A 16,513-nucleotide genomic window follows, 5' to 3' on the forward strand; every position below is an offset into this window, starting at 1 on the left:
TATCATTTTGCTCCTTTTAATCTCCATCTTCGGGGCTCCACGATCATCATCCTCACCGGCATGACACCATGATCTCCATCATCATGATCTCCATCATCGTGTCTCCATGAAGTTGTCTCGCCAACTATTACTTCTACTACTATGGCTACCGGTTAGCAATAAAGTAAAGTAATTACATGGCGTTGTTCAATGACCGCAGGTCATACAATAAATTAAGACAACTCCTATGGCTCCTGCCGGTTGTCATATTCATCGACATGCAAGTCGTGATTCCTATTACAAGAACATGATCAATCTCATACATCACATATCATTCATCACATTCTATTTGGTCATATCACATCACATAGCATACCCTGCAAAAACAAGTTAGACGTCCTCTAATTGTTGTTTGCATGTTTTACGTGGCTGCTATGGGTTTCTAGCAAGAACGTTTCTTACCTACGCAAAAACCACACCGTGATATGTCAATTGCTATTTACCCTTCATAAGGACCCTTTTCATCGAATCCGATCCGACTAAAGTGGGAGAGACTGGCACCCGCTAGCCACCTTATGCAACAAGTGCATGTCAATCGGTGGAACCTGTCTCACGTAAGTGTATGTGTAAGGTCGGTCCGGGCCGCTTCATCCCACAATACCGTCGAAACAAGATTGGACTAGTAACGGTAAGCATATTGAAAAAAATCAACGCCCACAACTACTTTGTGTTCTACTCGTGCAAAGAATCTACGCAATAGACCTAGCTCATGATGCCACTGTTGGGGAACGTAGCAGAAATTCAAAGTTTTCCTACGAGTCACCAAGATCTATCTATGGAGAGACTAGCAACGAGAGAGAGGGGAGTGCATCTACATACCCTTGTAGATCGCTAAGCGGAAGCGTTCAAGTGAACGAGATTGATGGAGTCGTACTCGTCGTGATCCAAATCACCGATGATCCTAGCGCCGAACGGACGGCACCTCCACGTTCAACACACATACGGTTGGGAGAGACATCTCCTCCTTCTTGATCCAGCAAGGAGAGGAGAGGTTGATGAAGATCCAGCAGCACGACAGCGTGGTGGTGGAAGTAGCGGGATCCCGACAGAGCTTCAACAAGCGCAAGCGGGGAGGAAGAGGTGTCATGGGAGGGAGGGAAGCGCCAGGGACTCAGGTGCGGCTGCCCTCCCTCCCCTCCACTATATATAGGGGCCTAGGGGGGGCACCGGCCCCTTGTAGATCCCATCTAGGGAGGGGGGCGGCTGCCCTAGGGGTGGCTTGGCCTCCAAGCCAAGTGGAGGCGCCCCCACCCCTTAGGGTTTCTAACCCTAGGCGCATGGGAGGCCCAAGGGGGGCGCACCAGCCCACCAGGGGCTGGTTCCCACGCCCCCTCAGCCTATGGGGCCCTCCGGGATAGGTGGCCCCACCCGGTGGACCCCCGGGACCCTTCCGGTGGTCCCGGTACAATACCGATGACCCCCGAAACTTTCCCGGTGGCCGAAACTGGACTTCCTATATATAAATCTTTACCTCCGGACCACTCCAAAACTCCTCGTGACGTCCGGGATCTCATCCGGGACTCCGAACAACATTCGGGTTACCACATACTGTTATCTCTACAACCCTAGTGTCACCGAACCTTAAGTGTGTAGACCCTACGGGTTCGGGAACCATGCAGACATGACCGAGACGTTCTCCGGTCAATAACCAACAACGGGATCTAGATACCCATGTTGGATCCCACATGTTCCACGATGATCTCATCGGATGAACAACGATGTCAAGGACTCAATCAATCCCGTATACAATTCCCTTTGTCTAGCGGTATTGTACTTGCCCGAGATTCGATCGTCAGTATGCCGATACCTTGTTCAATATTGTTACCGGCAAGTCTCTTTACTCATTCCGTAACACATCATCCCGTGATCAACCCCTTGGTCACATTGTGCACATTATGATGATGTCCTACTGAGTGGGCCCAGAGATACCTCTCCGTCAACCGGAGTGACAAATCCCAGTCTTGATTCGTGCCAACCCAACAGACACTTTTGGAGATACCCGTAGTGCACCTTTATAGCCACCCAGTTACGTTGTGATGTTTGGTACACCCAAAGCATTCCTACGGTATCCGGGAGTTGCACAATCTCATGGTCTAAGGAAATGATACTTGACATTAGAAAATCTTTAGCATACGAACTACACGATCTTTGTGCTAGTCTTAGGATTGGGTCTCGTGCATCACATCATTCTCCTAATGATGTGATCCCGTTATCAACGACATCCAATGTCCATGGTCAGGAAACCGTAACCATCTATTGATCAACGAGCTAGTCAACTAGAGGCTTACTAGGGACATGGTGTTGTCTATGTACCCACACATGTATCTGAGTTTCCTATCAATACAATTATAGCATGGATAATAAATGATTATCATGAACAATGAAATATAATAATAATAACCAATTTATTATTGCCTCTAGGGCATATTTCCAATAGCGCCTACACGATCCGTAGATTGATCTTGTTTGCCTTGCCTTGTCCTCCAATATGTCTCGCAGGTCTGGTGCGTTTCCTCATGCCCTGGTATTTTTTGAGCGGCGCCGGGGTGCGGCTTGAGTTGAGGGCCAAAAGGCCTCTCTATCGCGGCCACGGGGTGGCCGATTGGCTGCATCATACGCTGGTGATGTAGGTTTAGTTGCTTCCTCCTCTAGTTGCGGTAGCAGCCTACGCTTTGGGTAGCTCTTGGAGGGGCGTTCGAGTTTGTACTCTTCGGACGCCAGGACTTCAGTCCATCTGTCGGCTAGCAAATCTTGGTCAGCTCTAAGCTGCTGCTGTTTTTTCTTGAGGCTGCTTGTCGTGGCCATAAGCCTGCGTTTGAAACGCTCTTGTTCGACGGGATCCTCTGGCATGACAAATTCGTCGTCGTCGAGGCTTGCCTCGTCTTCGGAGGGAGGCATATAATTGTCGTCCTCGACCTCCCTGTCTACCGCTCTCTTATGAGGGCTAGCTTTTCCGTCCTCCTGCGCTGAATCCTGCTAGAGGGGGTTGTCTTTGGAACTGTCCGGGGTGTTGTTATCTCCAATGCCGGACTCACCGTTTTTGCTTTGGCGGGATTTAGAGCGGCGCCGCTGACGCCGGCGCTTAGGTTGTTTCTTGGAGGGGTCATCCTCCATTTTTTCATCGCCATTCCCTGCTTTCGGGGTGTCCACCATGTATATGTCATATGACAAGGTGGATTTCCAGTGCCCTATAGGTGCTGGTTCTTGGTCGTCTCCTTCATCGGCGTCCATACCGTCGATGTCTTCGGAGTCGAAGTCGAGCATGTCGGTTAAATCATCGACAGTGGCTACGAAGTGGGTGGTGGGTGGGTTTCAAATTTCTTCGCCGTCCGCATCCCAACCTTGCTGACCATAGTCCGGCCAGGGCTCTCCTGACAAATAGAGAGACTTTAGTGAATTCAGGATGTCGCCAAAGGGCGAGTGCTGAAAGATCTCCGCGGCGGTGAACTCCATGATCGGAGCCCAATTGGGTTCGATCGGAAGGGGTGCGGAAGATTCGGAGTCCGGAAAGGAGTCTGGCACCTTGGAGTCATAGGCCTCACAAAGGACTAGGCTGGTATTCGGCTCGATCGTCATAGAGATTGCAACTCCCGGGGCGGCGTCCAACCGTTCGTCCCCGACTGGCGCGGTCGGCTCCGAGCTAAGGGTCGGAGCGGACACCTGAGCGGCGCTCTGGGCGCTGTTCGGCGGCAGAGCTAGATCATGCCCATCGTGACAGTGCGGCGCGCTCGGCCGTGGCTTGAATCCGTCGAAGATCAAGTCCCCGCGGATGTCAGCCGTGTAGTTTAAACTTCCAAATCTGACCTGATGGACAGGGGCGGAGCCTTCGATCTGCTCCAGACGGCCGAGTGAATTGGCACACAGTGTGAAGCCGCCGAACACGAAGATCTGCCCGGGAAGAAAAGTCTCACCCTGGACCGCGTCGTGGTTGATGATCGAAGAAGCAATCGGGCCTAAAGGTGACGACACAGAGGAACTCTCAATGAAAGCACCAATGTCGGTGTCAAAACCGGCGGATCTTGGGTAGGGGGTCCCGAACTGTGCGTCTTGGCGGATGGTAACAGGAGACAAGGGACACAATGTTTTTACCCAGGTTCGGGCCCTCTCGATGGAGGTAAAACCCTACTCCTGCTTGATTAATATTGATGATATGGGTAGTACAAGAGTTGATCTACCACGAGATTAGAGAGGCTAAACCCTAGAAGCTAGCCTATGGTATGATTGTTGTTCGTCCTATGGACTAAAACTCTCCGGTTTATATAGACACCGGAGAGGGCTAGGGTTACACAGAGTCGGTTACAATGGGAGGAGATCTACATATCGTATCGCCAAGCTTGCCTTCCACGCCAAGGAAAGTCCTATCCGGACACGGGACGAAGTCTTCAATCTTGTATCTTCATAGTCTGGGAGTCCGGCCAAAGGTCATAGTCCGGCCATCCGGACACCCCCTAATCTAGGACTCCCTCACTCTTCATGGGCATGCGACGGATCGCCTCCGCCATCACCTCTGTAGATGCGGGGAAAACCGGGAGGACTGCATGGTCCATCGACCATCAGAACCCCCGCCGCTGGATCGCTGCTGTCGCACTCGGATGCAGTCTCTGCGGAACCAGTCGACAGGTCGAACAGGCCATAGAGAGATTCGTTGGGCTCGATCACCGTGACTTGGGGGGTGGCCGACTGGCGAGCCACCGCGTGCCTCACCCACCGCTGAAGCCTCGACCGACCGGAGCGCTTGCGCCGGTGGGAAATGGGGAGGGAGGATGACACAGGAGCCGACCAATACTGGGTCGACGTTTGCCGCAGGAGGATGCCGCAGACGCACGCGCGAAAGTGCGTCGCCCCGCGGACAAGGAGCACGTCGATGTCGAGCGGAGCCTCCTGAAGCCAAGCGGAGTCGTCGGCGACGAATGTGAGCGCGCCGAGACGGATCTCACGGACCTCAACCAGAGCTCCGCCTGAAACCATGATGAAGGAGATCGGAAAAATCGCAACTTCTCCAATAAGTCACTAAGACACCTGCCCCACGGTGGGCGCCAACTGTCGTGGTTCTAAGTCTGACAGTAGTGTAGGGGGGTAGGAATGGAGAGGCAAGATCCTAGCTATGGAGTAGTTGTATACGCAAGAGATTTACGAGTTCATGCCCTTCTCGGAGGAAGTAACAGCCCTACGTCTCAGAGACCGGAGGCGGTCGACTGGATTATGCGTGTATGAGTTGCAGGGGTGCGAACCCTCTACACTGAGGAGGGGGGTGGCTTATATCGAGTTTGCCAGACCCCTCCGGCCCTCAGTTATGTAGGGTTTAAGGTACATTAAGATCGGGCGTTACTGGTAACGCCACAAATAAAGTGCTATGATGACCATAAAAGCTACTCAATGACCGACCGTTTGCAGGCAGAGTGACTTTAGATCTCCTGGCCGTCGAGTGGTTGGATTCATGGTCGAGTGTCTTCGATTCTGTCGAGTGGAACACTTCTGAGTCGATTGACAGGTGGTTTCTTCTAGAGATGTCCTTGGGGAGGGTAGTTTGGACAGGTCCATGACCCTACCCTAGGTACATAGCTTCATCACCCGCCGGAGTTGTCTACATACTGTCTAGCAGCGCTCTCCGGAGGGGCACAAGTGCAATAATGGAACCACCCGGAGAGCCTCCTGCTAGTGCTACGAAGAGTTGTCAGCAAATTAGATTTGTGGATTATTGTTCTCTCTACGGTGGTATGTGAAATTTGTCTTGCAGAGCCGGACACGGCTTAAGTGTTCGAAATTTACCTTGAAGTATTCGGAGATGGAACCCGCCTTGCAATGACGAAGACAATCTGCGCGCCAGACTCATCATCATTGAAGCCTGGTTCAGGGGCTACTGAGGGAGTCTTGGATAAGGGGGTATCCGGACAGCCGGACTATATACTTTGGCCGAACTGTTGGACTATGAAGATACAAGATAGAAGACTTCGTCCCTTGTCCGGATGGGACTCTCCTTCGCGTGGAAGGCAAGCTTGGCGATTCGGATATGTAGATTTCCTTCTCTATAACCGACTCTGTGTAACCCTAGCTCCCTCTGGTGTCTACATAAGCCGGAGGGTTTAGTCCGTAGGACTAAGGACAATCATAATCATAGGCTAGCTTCTAGGGTTAGCCTCCTCGATCTCGTGGTAGATCAACTCTTTTAATACTCATATCATCAAGATAAATCAAGCAGGAAGTAGGGTATTACCTCCATAGAGAGGGCCCGAACCTGGGTAAACATCGTGTCCCCTGCCTCCTGTTACCATTAGCCTTAGACGCACAGTTTGGGACCCCCACCCGAAATCCGCCAGTTTTGACACCGACATTGGTGCTTTCATTGAGAGTTTCGTTGTGTCGTCGTCATAGGGCTTGATGGCTCCCTCCATCATCTCTAACGATGCAGTCCAGGGTGAGACTTTTCTCCCCGGATAGATCTTCGTATTCGGTGGCTTCGCACTGCGGGCCAACTCGCTTGGCCATCTAGAGCAGATTGATAGCTATGCCCCTGGCCACCAGGTCAGGTTTGGAAGTTTGAATTACATCACCGGCATCCGTGGAGACTTGATCTTCGACGGATTCGTACCCACGACAGCCGCTCCCTGCAGCCGCGATGAACATGACTCAAATCGGTCATCGCACTATGCTCAGGAGACCGTGCCTGTGACTGCCCTGGCCCTAGATCCAGAACAGATCGTGCTGTTCATGGACGGGGGGCTGGACCCCACCACGGAGGCTGCATACTCTACGGCATTTGAGCCGAACACAAATTCAGCCTCTATTGAGGCATGTGTCGTCGGGCCCCCGGACTCGTCTCCGGATACGGGTTCTGAACCGCGTGTGTCCGCGCCCGTCGAATCTTATTAGGCGCCGATCTTGGAGTTTACCTCCGCGGAAATCTTTCAGCACTCGTCCTTGGGCGACGTGTTAAATTCATTAAGATCTCTCTCCTTGTCAGGAAATTCTTGGCCGAACTATGTCCGGCTTGAGTGGGAAACGGACGACGAAGAATTTCGCTGCTGATACGTCTCCAATGTATCTATAATTTTTGATTGTTCCATGCTATTATATTACCTATTTTGGATGTTTATGGGCTTTACTTTATACTTTTATATCATTTTTGGGACTAACCTACTAACCGGAGGCCCAGCCCGAATTGCTGTTTTTTTTGCCTATTTCAGTGTTTCAAAGAAAAGGAATATCAAACAGAATCCAAACGGAATGAAACCTTCGGGAGCGATCTTTTGGGAACAAACATGATCCAGAGGAGTTGGAGTGGAAGTCAAGAAACAAGCGAGGCGACCACGAGGGTGCCCGACGCGCCCCCTGCAGGTGGGCGCGCCCCCCCACCCTCGTGGGCCCCTCAAGCGTCCACCGACCTACTTCTTCCTCCTACATGTACCCATGTACCCCGAAAACATCAGAAGCGACCACGAAAAACTATTTCCACTGCCATAACCTTCTGTATCCACGAGATCCCATCTTGGAGCCGTCGCCGGCGCTCCGCCGGAGGGGGATCCATCATGGAGGGCCTCTACATCATCTCCAAGGCCTCTTCGATGAGTTGTGAGTAATTTACCACAGACCTTCGGGTCCATAGTTATTAGCTAGATGGCTTCTTCTCTCTCTTTGATTCTCAATACAAAGTTCTCCTTCCTCTTCTTGGAGATCTATTCGATGTAACTCTTTTTGCGGTGTGTTTATCGAGATCCGATGAATTGTGGGTTTATGATCAAGTTTATCTATGAGAAATATTTGAATCTCCTCTGAATTCTTTTATGTGTGATTATGTTATCTTTGCAAGTCTCTTCGAATTATTAGTTTGGTTTGGCCTACTAGATTGATCTTTCTTGCAATGGGAGAAGTGCCTAGCTTTGGGTTCAATCTTGCGGTGTCCTTTCCCAGTGACAGAAGGGGCAGCAAGGCACGTATTGTATTGTTGCCATCGAGGATAAAAAGATGGGGTTTATATCATATTGCATGAGTTTATCCCTCTACATCATGTCATCTTTCTTAATGTGTTACTCTGTTCTTCATGAACTTAATACTCTAGATGCATGCTGGATAGCGGTCGATGTGTGGAGTAATAGTAGTAGATGCATGCAGGAGTCGGTCTACTTGTTACGGACGTGATGCCTATATACATGATCATGCCTAGATAATCTCATAACTATGCACTTTTCTATCAATTGCTCGACAGTAATTTGTTCACCCACCGTAATAATTATGCTATCTTGAGAGAAGCCACTAGTGAAACCTATGCCCCCCGGGTCTATCTCTTATCATATAAGCTTTAAATCTACTTTTATTTGCATCTTTACTTTTCCAATCTATATCATAAAATACCAAAAATATATTTATCTTATCATATTATCTCTATCAGATCTCATTTTCGCAAGTGGCCGTGAAGGGATTGACAACCACTTTATTGCGTTGGTTGCGAGTTCTTGTTTGTTTGTGTAGGTGCGTGGGACTTGTGAGGGGCCTCCTACTGGATTGATACCTTGGTTCTCAAAAACTGAGGGAAATACTTACGCTACTATTGCTGCATCACCCTTTCCTCTTCAAGGAAAACCAACGCAAGCTCAAGACGTAGCAGCTGCCCACCCACCACCCACTTGATAGCCACTGTTGATGACTTGACCGACATGCTTGACTTCGACGGCCTAGACGATGATGCGGGAGAAGAAGAGGAACCACCGCCCAAAGGGCGCTAGACAACCACCTCGTCATACGACATTTACATGGTGGATACCCCCAAAGAAGACAATGTCGAGGACAAAAAGGACCCAGTTGAGGATAAGCCTCCTGAGAAGTAGCCAAAGCGGCGACGTTAGCGGCGACGCTCTAAACCATGCCATGGTAAAAGTAGCAATACCGTCACAGGAGATAATACCCCGGACAATGCTGAAAACAATGAAGACCCCACAAACCCAGCCATGAAGCAGGACGAGCAGGGAAACAACAAACACAGTTCGGGGCCGCTGTCTGATCACAACAACGCCGAAGACACCACTTATCAACCTGTGTCCGAAGAAGAGGACAATTCGGATGACGACACATTCATCATCCCTGATACACAAGTGGAGCGAGAACGCCTCCAGCAGAGACTTATCGCCACTGCTAGGAGCTTGAATAAGCAGAAGCAACAGCTTAAAGCCGCACATGATATGCTCGATGCCAAATGGAACGAAGTGCTCGACACTAAGGAAAAATACGGTGGCAATTGCCAAACAAAGAGCTATCCCAAACGTAAACTGCTGTCCGAATTCGACGATGAGGCTATAGCGCCCATACCGCCGAATAACCGTACGGACGACCAACAGGACCGACCACCTCGTGGTCGAGATAGAGCAGCTAATAACACCGCACACAAATCCGCACCCCCACTCCATAAAGAAAGGAAGGTAGCAACCCAGAACTAGCAACACGATTTACGTGAAGACTTGGATAAAAGGGCTAGCATAACAAGGTCCATTTGTGGATCTCGAGACCAGCAAAACAAATATGCCGGCCGCTCTCGAGTTTGGAACAAACACTGAACACTACAACCGTCGAACTCACTCCATGGCATAACCAAATACAGGGGCGCTGCCCACCCCCTGTGCTTCACCGATGAGGTGCTGGATCATGAATTTCCAGCAGGGTTTAAACCCATAAACATCGAGGCATACGATGGAACGAAAGACCCTGCGGTCTGGAATAGAGGACTTTATTTTTCATATCCATATGGCATGCGGAGATGATCTCCACGGCATCAAATACTTACCCCTCAAGCTCAAGGGACCAGCTCGGCACTGGCTGAAAAGCCTCCCCGAAAATTCTATTGGAACTTGGGAGGAGCTCGAGGATGCTTTCAGGGAAAATTTTCAAGGGACTTATGTCCGACCTCCGGATGCAGACGACCTCAGTCATATAACCCAACAACCCGGAAAGTCCGCCGTAAGCTTTGGAACAGATTTCTGACCAAGAAAAACCAAATCATCGACTGTGCGGATGCCAAAGCTTTAGCAGCTTTCAAACACAGTATCCGGGACGAATGGCTTGCCAGACACCTCGGCCAAGAAAAGCCCAAGACAATGGCAGCCCTAACCACTCTCATGACCCGCTTTTGTGCAGGTGAGGATAGCTGGTTGGCCCGTAGCAGCACCAACGACCCAGGCACATCCGAAATCAGGGATGGCAACGGAAAACCACGACACAATAAAAACAAATGTCAAAACAATGAAGACAGCCCAGAAAATACAGCGGTAAACACCGGATTCAGAGGCTCCGAACCCGGTCAACGGAAAAAGACATTTAAAGTCAGCCGAGAAGGTCCATCCAGCTTAGACAAAATTCTCGACAGGCCCTGCCAGATTCATGGCACCCCCGATAAGCCAGCTAACCATACCAACAGAGAATGTTGGGTCTTTAAACAGGCCGGCAAGCTCAATGCAGAACACAAGGGTAAGGGGTCGCTAAGTGAAGACAAGAACGAATCCCGCCAGCCGAACACAGGTGGACAGAAAAAATTCCCACCAAAGGTTAAAACAGCGAACATGATTTACGTCACTCATATCCCAAAAAGGGAACGCAAACACACACTTCGAGACGTATACGCTATAGAGCCCGTCATCGCCAAATTCAACCCATGGTCAGCCTGTCCGATCACTATCGATCGCAGGGATCATCCGACTAGTATCCGTCCCGGGGTCTTGGCCGCCTTAGTGCTCGACCCGATAATCAACGGATACCACCTCACCCGAGTCCTCATGGACGGCGGCAGCAGTCTCAATCTGATATATCAGGACACTATCCGCAAGATGGGGATAGACCCGTCAAGAATTAAGCAAAGCATCACTACCTTTAAAGGAGTGATACCGGGCGCAGAGGCTCGCAACAGTGGCTCCCTGACATTGGAAGTTGTATTTAGTTCTCCCGATAACTTTCGAAGCGAAGAACTAATCTTCGATATTGCTCCGTTCCGTATCGGTTACCATGCACTACATGGAAGAACGACATTCGGCCGCTTCAATGCAGTACCACATTACGCTTATCTTAAACTTAAGATGCCCGGTCCACGTGGCGTCATCACAATCAGCGGAAACACAGAGCGTTCCCTTCGAACGGAAGAATAGGTCACGGCTCTAGTAGCCGAATCATGGAGTGACCTCTGCAAAACGAGCAACTCATCGGTTCTCGAAAGTCGAAACTGCGGACACAGTTAGACGTGTTCGGCGCACACCTAGGTGTAGGAGCTCAGATAAACTTGAGCTTGATTAGCGGCTATACTCCCACAAAAACAAGAAGACTGTACATGTCTCCCTGTATTTGTAAAATAGGTCTTCAAAACTCCCTGTGTGGTGTGTGGGGCCGCACACATATAAAAGGTCCATAGTTCGGCTTGACCCTATTCGGACTCAAAAATTATATCTTCATGGTTCTTTAAAACAAACCAATTCTACTCACGATCACACCAGATCCGGTCACCTGGTTCTTTCTTTGTTTCAGGTGGCCACCACTCTTTACCCCTCAAGGACACATGCTCAACGGAGATAAAAGGTGCAGACGTGCAGCAGGGCCCCGTTCTAAGGTTTCTTTTTAGATTAAGCCCCTGGGTAAACCTTTTTTACTATCTTTTGTTGTTTTCATATCCTCCTGGATCTTAAAATGACCCACAAGGATGTCGGCGTTATTATCACACCGATTAGACCTGTACCTTGAAATCCAGGGTTTTATTACCAGGGGCTATCATTCAGCCCGGTATATTTTGGAAACACTGAACACCTTCGGGAGTGTTCGGCGTCGTGAGTTTGGCCCTATATGCATCAGCTCCGAATCATGTCTTTGGTCAAATGCTGGGTTTGCCCGGATCCTGCATTTTGCTACCTTACGTTCCGCACCATCGGCTAAGGAAGCACGGGGAGAACTACTGCCATTGTGCCCTGGTTCATCCGGACGAGCACCTCAGTAGAGAAAGCTGAAAATTGACTATCATGATATAGCGAGAGACTAGTCAACCGCTCAATGACTCAATGGAATCCTCGAGATTCCTCCGCATTAACGAAGGACCGTTTTCCGGTCACGTATGTAAATGCACCATTTTTGGATAAAACGCAAACATACCAGGGGCTATGTAGTAGCCCCACCATAAAACTCCTATGGCTAAGTGGAAGTGTTAAAGCTTTATAGTCCGATTGCCTTGTTCGTCGCATTATCACCTCCTCAAATGGACCAAGACATTGGATCAAGTGTGACTACGCGCTTTTTCCGAACACCCACGCGTTATTCACAAAGGGGTTGAAGCCGACGACTGCAATCTTTCAGTTTATATACATATATACATAAACGGCCGCACAGGAGGCACTAAAATACTTTACGGGCAAAAGTATAAATATAGCCTTTATTATCAAAAGCATTGTCTTTACAAATTCAGATATATATCATTCGAACATGTTAGTCTTCGAGCACTGACCCTCTATCAGGCAGGCACCTTCTAAGACCTCTTCAAAATAGTGATCCAACAGGTTTTTGCCTCCGGTCGGACCCCGTGTTGCAACACCGGTGGCCTCCATCCCCGCCCAGTACATTTTAACATGGGCGAGGGCCATCCGCGCACCCTCTATGCATGCCGACTGCTTGATAGTGGTGATATGCAGCACAACACGAATAAATTGTTTCACTAAACCAAAATAACTACTCGGGCTTGGTTCCCCCGGCCACAAGCAGTCCACGACAGCCTTCATGGAAAGTCCGGATAACCTATGGAGCTCCGCCCATTTAGCCATCTGCTCGTTTAACAGCAGCGGACGCTTTGGCGTGCTAAACTATGACCAGAACTGTCTTTCCACCTCATAATCTTCTTGGTCCTGGAAGGACTGCATCGCATCGGCGGCACTCTTTGACAAGTCCAAATACGCGTCTTGAGAACTCCACATTTGATCAAGAGGGGCATACTTCGGATCGCCGAACTTAGTTTGCAATAAAAAGGGCTTCCCAGCCGCGATCTTGCCGGCTTGCCGGAGCTCCTCCCGAGCTGCTCAGATCTCAGATCGAGTCTCTTTTACCGTTTGCAAGGCCTTTTGCAGGTCCTCTATTTTTTCTTGACTCTCCTTCTTGAGCAGCTCATAACGGTTAGCGGCATCCTTCAGCTCAAGAGCCATATTGGCTATTTTTTCCTCACTTCGGCGATGAGCAACATGTTCGGCTTTCAATTCACTCACTGCCTTTTCGGCAGCCGCATCGCTTACTCTGGCTTGTTCCTTAGCACGCGCTAGCTCAGCCCGAAGAGTCTCCACGGCGGCGGCACCATCTGCAGACAAAGCATATTGTAAGTCCCAGTGTCATACTGTCATACATACTTACTGGCCGCCCAGAAGACACACCTTGCGCCTCGTCAAGACACTTATTCATGAGCGTGATGTCCTTATCCGCCGCGTCAAGTTGTCGTTTCAATTCGGCAAATTCGGCAGCCCGCGCAGTTGTCGGTGCTGCAGCCGCCTGTGTACAAAATTGGCAAAATCATTTCCTGAGATTATTGATATTTTTTGATCCTCTGATCGCTCCATTCGGATAGCAACCAGAGTCTCAGGGGCTACTATCTACACACAGTGCCCCTTGCGTTTTGCAATACAGAATAACAAAAGTTGCCATATTACGTACCTTGAAGCCTCTTAACAGGCTCATAAAGGCTTCATCCAGTCCGCTTTTCACGGACGAAGTTCTTTTGATCACCGTACCCATTAAGGTACGGTGTTCCTCTGAAATAGGCGCTTGCTGTAGAAGACCCATCAAGGTATCCGGCTGTACGTCGGACAGTCCGAGGCTTTTGTCTATGGTCTCTTTAGGAGCCGAACACCCCGGACCTCGGGCGGCTGAAGATTCACCTTCTGGCCCCGTCCTCCTTTGGGGATCGGGAGAGATCCTCCGAGATGACACTTTGGGGTCGTCCTCCTTATGGGGAGGGGAAGCATGAGGGGGCGTCTCGCTCTCCATCATCTCCGGAAGAAGATCCCCCGAGGACGAAGATTGCTGCAGAAGGCTATAGGCCGGACTGCCAAACATACGTTTCAGATATTACTATCATAAACAGGAGAAGAACATGGTAGGCTTATAGAGCACCCTTGTTCACTTACGTCTTGGCTAGCGGCTGGTCCCCTTGAGGGCGCTGTTCGGCAACGTTGCTCCCTAAGACAGGACCCCCTGATAGGGATGTCTTCCCTTGCTTGCGGGACTCCGCCTTCAAGTCTTCGGGGGCGGCCCTTTTCTTCCCATGGAGGGAGGGAATATTTGATTCTCCTCTTCGTTTACTCTTTGACACGGGAGTCCTGAATTCTTTGGATACAGTACATAATGTACCACCTGTATGGAGGCCACTTTTGACCTCCCCGCTCCCCTCCTTGTCTTCCCTCGACGGCACTTGATATGGTGCATGAGCCAGCATCCTCGTTAACACCGGATCCGCTGAGTCTTCGGGAAGAGGCGTCGAACACCTGATCCTCTTTGCCTTATTTATCCAACCCTGGCCGAGGACGATTTTTCAGGATAACCTTATGATAAATATAATGACAACATGTTTGGTTACGGGGTGCTCACCGGGGTATCTGGATGGTTGCAGTCAAGGCCAGCGTCTTCCGTGGTGTCCGGACACTTTATTCGTGATCCGAAGAATGATTTATACATCCCTTCGAGCGTCATGCAGAAGAAATGCTGAACGGTTCGCGGTCCTTCCTGATTGAACTCCCACATACGGAGAGGTCGTCGTTGGCATGGCAGGACCCGTCGAACTAGCATTACCTGAATCACCTTTACAAGACCAATATCCTTCTCGATAAGATCTCGGATGCGGCTTTGCAGCGTCTGCACATCGTCAGCCGACCCCCAGTCCAACCCCTTGTTGACCCATGACGCAAGCTGTGGTGGAGGGCCGGAGCGGAAGGCAGGAGCAGCCGCCCACTTTTTTCCTCGGGGAGCTGTGATGTAAAACCACTCCCGTTGCCACAGGTCGGAAACCTCTGGGAAGGAACCCTTTGGCCATAAAGCATTGGCACATTTGCTTATTTTTGCCCCTCCGCACTCCGCGTGATTCCCGTTGATCATCTTCGATGTTACATTAAAGGTTTTGAGCCATAAGCCGAAGTGTGGAACAATGCGGAGGAAGGCCTCGCACACGATGATGAAGGACGAGATGTGAAGGAAGGAATCCGGAGCTAGATCATGAAAATCTAGCCCATAATAAAACATGAGCCCTCTAACGAAGGGATGAAGACTGAGGCCTAGCCCTCGGAGGAAGTGAGAGATGAACACAACACTCTCATCGGACTTGGGAGTAGGGATGGCCTGACCTTGAGCAGGAAGCCTGTGGGGAATTTACGCTGTCAAGTACCTCGCGTCCCTAAGCTTCTTGATATCCTCCTCTATGATGGAGGAGGCCATCCACTGGCCTTGAAGGCTGGATCCAAACATGGTCGGAAGTTTGGAGCATTTTTGCTGAAGCCTTGGGTGTTGGAACTTGAGGTAGGAGAAGGAGAGGATTAAGCGTAGAGGGAAAATACAAGCCTTGATCTCTTTATAAAGAGGATGAATACCAAACGTCCCCCGCGTGGCCTTTTTGGAACTTGCCTATTCCCAAGGAATCCTATTTGTGGAACGGTTGGGTTACCCACGCCCGTATTGATGAGAATCCCGTAATAAGGGGACACGATCTCTGCTTCGCCAAGACGTGCCAATAAAGCCGCCTCATGAAACGTGTCGTGGCAGGCTGATAAAACGGTTCAGATAAAAAATGGACCATGATGTGATGTCACGCTATGAATAAACTGTCAGCAGATTAGATCCATGATATATTATACTCTCTACGGTGGTATGTGGAATTTGTTTTTGCAGAGCCGGACACGATTCTTGTGTTCAAATCTACCTTGGAGTATTCGGAGAAGGAACCCGCCTTGCAATGCCGAAGACAATCTGCGCGCCGGACTCAATCATCATTGAGGCCTGGTTTAGGGGCTACTGAGGGAGTCCTGGATTAAGGGGACCTCGGACAGCCAAACTATATACTTTGGCCAGACTCTTGGACTATGAAGATACAAGATAGAAGACTTCGTCCCGTGTCCGGATGAGACTCTCCTTTGCGTGGAAGGCAAGCTTGGCGATTCGGATATGTAGATTTCCTTCTCTGTAACTGACTCTATGTAACCCTAGCCCCCTCCGATGTCTACATAAACCGGAGGGTTTAGTCCGTAGGACTAAGGACAATCATAATCATAGGCTAGCTTCTAGGGTTAGCCTCCTCGATCTCGTGGTAGATCAACTCTTGTAATACTCATATCATCAAGATCAATCAAGCAGAAGTAGGGTATTACCTCCAGAGAGAGGGACCGAACCTGGGTAAACATCGTGTCCCCCGCCTCCTGTTACCATTAGCCTTAGACGCACAGTTCGGGACCCCATACCCGAGATCTGCCGGTTTTGACACCGACAGTCGGGGTGT

The sequence above is a fragment of the Triticum dicoccoides genome, chromosome 1B, assembly GCF_002162155.2.
Source record: "Triticum dicoccoides isolate Atlit2015 ecotype Zavitan chromosome 1B, WEW_v2.0, whole genome shotgun sequence".
Classification (NCBI taxonomy): Eukaryota; Viridiplantae; Streptophyta; class Magnoliopsida; order Poales; family Poaceae; genus Triticum; species Triticum dicoccoides.